Below are 8,083 nucleotides of genomic sequence, written 5' to 3'. Positions count from 1 at the left end.
TATCGTGCCCCCCGCCTGGGAGAGTAGATCCCTCCTGACCGGGAGCTCCAAAGGAGAACCGTCCAGGAGAGAAATCAGGTCCGCAAACCATACTCGGGCCGGCCAGAACGGGGCTACTAGTAGTAGACTGACCCCGTCCCGGCGGACCCTCTCCAGAACTCCTGGTAACAGAGCAATCGGGGGAAAGGCGTACAGACGTGACCTCGGCCACGGCTGCACCATAGCATCCAACCCCAGGGGGGCTGGAAGAGTGATGGAGAACCACCGATGGCAATGAGTGGTCTCCTTGGAAGCGAATAGGTCCACCTCGGCGCGACCGAAACTCAACCAAAGGAGCTCCACCACCTCGGGGTGGAGTCTCCATTCCCCTGGCCTCGGCCCCTGCCTCGACAGGGAGTCTGCTACCACATTCAAATACCCAGGGAGATACATTGCTCTCAGAGATAGTAGCTTCCCTTGGGACCACAGGAGGATCTGACGGGCCAACTTGTAAAGCCGGCGAGACCGCAGGCCCCCCTGATGATTTATATAAGAGACCACCGACGTGTTGTCTGATTGAACTAACACATGATGGCCTCTCAGGTCTGTTAGGAAGTGTTTCAGAGCCTGAAACACAGCCAACATCTCTAGACAATTTATGTGCCACGAAAGATGATGATCCTGCCACAGACCTTGGGCTGGGCGACCACTCATGACCGCCCCCCACCCTGTGAGGGAAGCATCCGTCGTTAGCGTTATGCGACGACAAAGAGCCCCCAGCACAGGACCTTTGGATAGGAACCAAGTTTCTCTCCACATGACCAGAGCACGAAGGCAGCGCCGCGTGACTTTGAACGTGCGGAGCGGATTTCCCCTCGGGGAGAATCCCTTGGTCCTGAGCCACCACTGTAGCGGTCTCATGTACAACAGGCCGCAAGGTATAACGTTGGACGCTGCTGCCATCAGACCCAACAGTCTCTGAAACTGCTTGACAGTGAGTAGCTGGCCTAGCTTCACTTGTTTCACAGCTGAGAGAATCGAAGCGATGCGGGTCGGAGAGAGTCGCGCCCGCATCGACACCGAATCCCAAACGACACCCAGAAAAGTGGTCTTCTGGGAAGGAGATAATACACTTTTCTTTGCGTTCAGCCTCAACCCCAACTTTCTGATATGAGCGAGGACGACATCTCGATGCCGAACCGCCATCTGCTCGGTCTGAGCTAAAATCAACCAATCGTCGATGTAATTGAGAATCCGAATGCCCTGAAGCCTCAGAGGCACTAGTGCTGCATCCATGCATTTCGTGAAGGTGCGGGGAGATAAAGCTAGGCCAAACGGAAGAACCCTGTACTGGTATGCCTCGCCCCCGAAGGCGAACCTCAGGAACTTCCTGTGTTGTGGAAGGATGGACACATGGAAGTATGCGTCCTTCAGATCTATCGTGACAAACCAGTCCTCGGACCTGATTTGAGACACGATCTGCTTGATAGTGAGCATCTTGAATTTTAGCTTCCCTACCGAGCGATTCAATATGCGCAGGTCTAAAATTGGACGCAACCCCCCATCCTTCTTTGGAACGATGAAATATCGGCTGTAATAACCTGACTCCAAACTGGGAGGAGGAACCCGTTCTATAGCCTCTTTTTGAAGGAGCGTTTTCACCTCTTGTTCCAATACCAGAGCCTGCTCGGGGCCCACCACTGTGTGCAGAACCCCTCTGAATTTTGGTGGACGACACCTGAACTGGATAGCATAACCCTTTTCTACTGTCTGCAGGACCCAATGAGATATTTTTGGAAGGCTTTTCCACTCTGCCAGAAATTCTACTAAGGGTACCAGCCTCTCGAGACTGGCCTCTGGTGTAACTTGAGCAGCAGACGCAGCGCCCTGTAACGGCGCACCGGCAGGGAACAACTGGTCTGACCGCTCTGAGACCCTCCTCAGAGGGAGCGAGCGTCCCTCGGGAAAGCGCTCGCTGGGATCGTCTGTGCCCCGGCATAAAGGCGGGGTTGGCAGAACGAGCCCCTGAGGGCACCGAGGAGGAATGGGCACCGTAAAAAGAGGTGAACACCTTTCCGCCTCGGTGGGGACCACCCTCAGCATCCTGAACGGCTTGGCGTCAGGACTTCTTCTTAGCCGAAGCCTTCTTAGCCAATATAACTGTCCTCAGATCAGTTCTACTGGGAGAAGGCTTCGGCTGAGAGTGTCGCGGCTGAGCCCACTGTCCAGCAGGGGGAGCACGAGACGCGACACTCTGCCTCTGCTGCGCTCTATGTGATGAGCTCGTAGACGGCCGGGGCTGCTCCCGCCCAGCAGCCCCAGGGACATGAACTTTAAGGGGAAGAAACTTTTTAAAAGCTGCAGTTTGTTTCTTTTCTTCTTGGAATTTATCGATAACTGAATTCACAGCATCACCAAACAACCCCATGGGAGAAAGAGGAGCATCTAAAAGAAAAGCTTTTTCTCTCTCTTTAATATTAGTCTGATTTAACCACAAATGTCTTTCTGCGGCCACCAGAGCTGCCATAGAACGACCCATTAATTTGGCCGATTCTCTGGTGGCACGCAGGGATAAATCAGCAGCCTGACGCAGTTCGCGAACTACGTCAGTACTGACCTCCTCACTCTCACTCATGTCCCTTAGCAGATCAGCCTGGTATGCCTGCAAGATTGACATAGTATGCAGACATGACGCAGCCTGACCTGCTGCCGAATATGCTTTACCCACCAAAGCCGAAGTGTTTCTTAAAGGCTTGGTGGGTAATGCCGGTGCCTTAAAAGATGATGCTGCTTCGGGGGAGAGATGGCTCGCAAGCGTCTCTTCCACACGAGGCAAAGCACCATAACCATGAGCCTTGGCTCCCATAATATTAGCGTATGTAGAAGTCTGGGGACTAAACACTCTATATGACACCGGTTTTCTCCATGATTTCGACACCTCGGTGTGGAGATCATGGAAAAACGGCAGGCACCGGCGTGGAGGCTGCACACGTGACGGCAAAAATCTCTCATCCAACTTTGATTTAGAAACAGACTCCTGTCTAGTCACTGGCCATTCAATATTAAGTTTTTCAACAGCTCTTGTTAACACCTCCATAAGCTCATCACTCTCAGGAGTGTGGGGTGGCGAATCCTCCACATCTCCCTCAACACTAACAACATCAAGTTCCTCAGAACTGGATAGCTGCAGCATTGGTGCCTCAGCCCGAGCGGAAGAAACCGCAGCGCGTGCTTCCGAACCCGGGACTGAGGCACTGGATCTCACAGGTGAAGGGAGAGATAAGGCAGAGCCCGTCTCAAACCCCGCTGTGAGATCCATCTGCGATCCCCATGATAAGCGCCGCCGCTCTGCCTCGGCAGAAGCGGGACCCGAACCGCGGGGAGCGCGCACCGAACCGCTCTCCTCAAAGAGCGATCGGCGGGAGCGGAGCGTCCTTAACGGCAAACGCTCGCAATGCTCACAGTCTGCTCCCTCGAGAGCAAACTGGGCATGCTGAACTCCCAAACAAACAACACAAAGATCATGTGTATCCCCGCTCGTTAAATAACGCGAGCAGGGAGGAACACACTTTCTAAACTGCTGTTCGTCCGCCATAATCTCTCAATATATATATATAGGGATAAATTGTTTGTGTGGTGCAGGGTATGTAAGACAGACAATATCACACAGGGACAGATTCACATGTAGCGCGACTGAAAGCACAGAAGCTAATGCGCTTGTGTTTTTGGGGTGCTTTATAGTTTCCTGGTCGATGACGTCACCCGCCTATGACGTTTCATCTCTCCATTGGGCTGATTCCATACGTGCTTCATGACGCACAACGCAGGGGCGTTCCCGCAGCGTTTGATGCAGCTCGAAGTTCCCTTGAAAGGGAACTGCTTGGTGAGTTTGTTTTCTGCCATATTGTTGGTCAATTAGCGACCTCTACTGGACAGTTACTTCTACTTTTTTTTTTTTTGGATCCTCTCTAATGGTCAGGCATTTTGTTTCCTCCATCTATCTTTTATTAAAGAGTGGATCATGAAGTCAGTTAAGATATGTTTGGAATAACATACTACTATTTTTATCCAATACAGTCTCATGCAGCCAGATCTTTGTGGGTGTTGCATCTGAGGGACGTCTGTTAGATCACGCCTCTTTACACGTAATGGAAGTTGATCCGGTGATATTTGTCTGGCAGCAAACGAGGGCTCACCTCGATGATTGGTGGTGTGACACATTAACTCAACTGAATTTCGACACAGGCATTAGTTACTAAAAACACCTTAAATTTGAAATGTTGATATTCCGAGGTGGTGCTGTTTACAGGACTGCTGAGTATGTCATCTAAAGAGAAACATCCGACAACATCCTTATTTAGCCTACTTTTAAAAAGTCTGCTGTATAATTTAGGCTTTTAACTAGTCTGAATTGGCAAACTTTTCAAAGTGTAGAATGTTTACCAGCAACAAGCGCCTATAATTAAAACAACATTAATGGAACTCTTCAGGTTGAATATGTCACGACCTCCCCGTCTAGGGTGAGGAGCGCCAATGACAAAAACAACAATTTTATTATTTTATCCCTTCTCCTGTCCCAGCTCACACACACAAGTACCACAGAACAAGATTTCAAAAAAACTTCTTTATTTTCACAGAAATAAGAAAAGCAGGAAGCGAGAATCTTCAGGATGGGTCCTGGCCAAACCAACAAACAAAAGGGGTCCTTACTAAAAGAGAATTAAATATAACTTACCTAGCAAAAGAAAGATCCCAAAGAAAATACAACAGCCTTCCCTTACTCCCTGACTGACAGTAAACAAGAGAAAACGGAAAATAAAGAAAATAAGGGCGACCTCCCCATATGAAAAAAACCTGCATGGTTCATATACAGCAACCATATATCTTCCTTACTTAAATTGGACAGAATTACCTTACGTGTTTCATGTAAGACCAATACATGTCCTATACAAAATCAGACCGATTATGGCCCCTTTCATACTAAATAGCACACATACAACTTATAGGGGATTTTTGCGTCATATATGAATACTGTAAAAAGTCTTATATGAGTTGTACATGACAAAAGTATGCAATGGTGTATGGTATTAGTAGAAAACACCCGATATTCATATACAAATCATTTAAAGTTCTTATATTGAATCATATGAGTTTTACATGACAAACATATGCAATCGTATATGGTATTAGTAGAAAATAACTTACATTCATATACAAATCATTTAAAGTTCTTATATTGAATCATATGCTAGTCAAATTAAAGTCCTATAGGATTTATACAGATTTTGTGTCATTTTTTTATACGTGTTATATAAAGTGTGTCATACAGATTTCATGTTTAGATGACCAACATCACTTATATGAAGTTTGCAAATTTGGAAATTGTACAGTGCAGAAGCTGGTTGGAGGATGTAGTGTCAAAATATCTCTAACCTTTATGAGGACTGGTCATTTTACTTCAGGATTTGGACAGTAAATTTTAAATCTGGAAATCTCAACACTTTCAAAAGTGTTTCCTCTCGCAACACTGACACAGTGTTACAATATGAACACTAAGAGTAAAATATGACCACCAATGCAGAGAACAACAACACTGTTACAGAGCTGGGTGCAGCTTTGTGGCAAACACTGGCAGAGTTACAATTCTACACTGTTCTGGTGTCGACCTAACACTTTAAAAGAAGATGAAAATCATTCATCATGGAATTCTTCTCAGCCTTAGGAGTCGAGTATTACACCATCCTGGTGTTGAACACCTTTTTACAAAGAAAAACAACACTAAAGGAGTTACCAGTTTTTCTTATTAGGGTTCTGCATTACCTACTTTAAAGAACTGTAAAATAAACTGACAAATCATTTAATCTGAAAAGAATAAATTCACTTTGAAATAAACACATCACTCTACATTACTCTTTCAAAACTTTATTTCAAAACAATCCAGAAAGTTAAATAATAACCTTAGTCTGGGATTATAGCAGAATTCTGTTCATTGTAAAGTAAAAAATAAAGGCAAAATGCAAACAGTTGTTTTAACAAACTATTTATTTTATTAACGAACAAGCCCCTTTACATCATAGGTTAACCTTTAAAATAAACAATGAATGCACACTATAGGCATTTCTGTCATCAGAATTATATGAACGCTGCTTATCAAATGGTCTGTAATACTTCAAATCCTGAACATGTCAGTGAATGTAAGTCCTGTGTCAGTGAAGTTGATTCAGTACCTTCGACTCTGCAACAGTACAGCAGTGCTTGAGTCAACAACATTCAGCAGATGAAAAACAGTTGCAGGATATGAGTGGATCAGTTGCAGGATACGAGTGGATCAGTTGTGTCCAGTTGCTAACAGTAGAGTTTCATAGAGCAGGAATGGCTGCGCAGATCCAACTTTCTCGAAAAATCCTGGAGTGCTGGTTCTCTAGACAACACAACACAAAACCAGACCGATTACAATTAATACAATTTGTGTTTTATAAATACAGCAAGTTTATGTTGGAAAAAGTTCAAACATCTAACATCAATCATCAAGCGTATAACTAGATGCGGTAGGCGCGAATTTGATGAGCTATTCGCGTCTGGTGTGAACGCAGCATAATGATGTACCTTTATACCTTTCTGGGGCTTGAAAGGGGTAGTTGCACAGACTGTCAATGGAGGGGCAGGAAGCTCTCAGATTTCATTAAAAATATCTTCATTTGTGTTGTGAAGATGAAAGAAATTCTTACATGTTTGGAACGACATGAGGGTGAGTAATTAATTTCCATTTTGGGTGAACTAACCCTTTAAAGGGTAACTAAACCCTAAACCAACTTTTTTTAGTTAATGATCTGTAAGAATGCAGCTTCATAAATGCTGTTCATTGATTCGAGTAACTTTTTTGAGATTTGGATATAAAGTGTTTTAATTCTACAATATATGGTATAAAAACGTCTGAGTCCTGCCCTCTTCAGGTTGAACGGTGGCTACTGCAATTTAATTTTCCTATTGGATGTTTGCGGTGGTTCGTGACGCAAGCGGTTGTTGGTGACGTAAGCAGGTTCCAGCTCACCACGCCCTTGGTACGAGCTACCATGCCCTTGGCAGTATAAAAACCATCTTGTTTCGTCAAAACCACTGTGAGTCAGGAGTTGGAATTGCGAGTATTTAAAACAATCAGGATAGAGTGTTTTAGCATCTATTTAGCATAGCATTTATATAGTTATTTAGATTATTTCGTGTAGCCTATGTAGTTAATTAGCATAGTTGTTAGTGTAGTATTGTTAGAAGCATAGTTAGTTAGTAGTATAGTATTGCATCAGTTAGGATAGCTTCAAATTAGCGTAACGTTAGATTTATCTGTATTTAGTACAGTGGTCAGGATGGTAATGCAGTAGAGGTGGAAATGGGCTTCTCCACACAGCTGGCGCTGAAAAGCGACGCAGTGCCAAACGCTGCTCCTCCTGCATGGACTCCACCACCGCAGTCGCGTCTTGATGTGAGCGAGCATGTTTTAATCACAATTTTTGGTTAGGCTCAAGTTAATCCTCTGGGGTCGACAAACGCGACGGCGCATTTTACTGGATTTTTTCACATAGTGACTATTGACATCAACTCGACAAAAGTCCTAGCCTAGCCCCGTTCACACTACAAGCGACTTTGTCGCTGCATGTCGCCAGTGGCTGGCGATGAGGTCGCTAGTGGGAGTTCCCACTACTGGTTGCCTTTATGAATGACATCCAATGATGTGGAGAAGGATCATACGCGCTCCGATCCTATTGGTTGTCGCTCCCGAAAGTCGCTCCTCATTTGCATAAAGTTAAACAGATCTCAACTTTGTCGCGTCGCCAGACACGCCCCATCCGGTCGCCAACGGTCGCTGTCGCGCTTGTCGCCGGAAATCGCGAGAAGGGTCTGGCTGCAGACTGTGGGCGATTGGAGCTCCACTCTCAAACAGGAAATACGTCACCTCCACTTCGCGGGGGCGGGGCGGAGTAAATTCGCGGGGTTTTTTACATTCCATACTTCGCTGTGGGGAAACATCAGCGATTTTCTCCCCTTCTATTCAGGTATTAATTCTAATGATTTTTTAAAATATAATGTTTGTAGAGTGTGCAGATGTGAG

This window comes from Rhinichthys klamathensis, unplaced genomic scaffold (assembly GCF_029890125.1).
Source record: "Rhinichthys klamathensis goyatoka isolate OS25496 unplaced genomic scaffold, OSU_Roscu_1.1 h1tg000527l_1, whole genome shotgun sequence".
Lineage (NCBI taxonomy): Eukaryota > Metazoa > Chordata > Actinopteri > Cypriniformes > Leuciscidae > Rhinichthys > Rhinichthys klamathensis.
The sequence above is the reverse complement of the archived record's forward strand: the minus strand, read 5'-3'. Positions refer to the sequence as shown.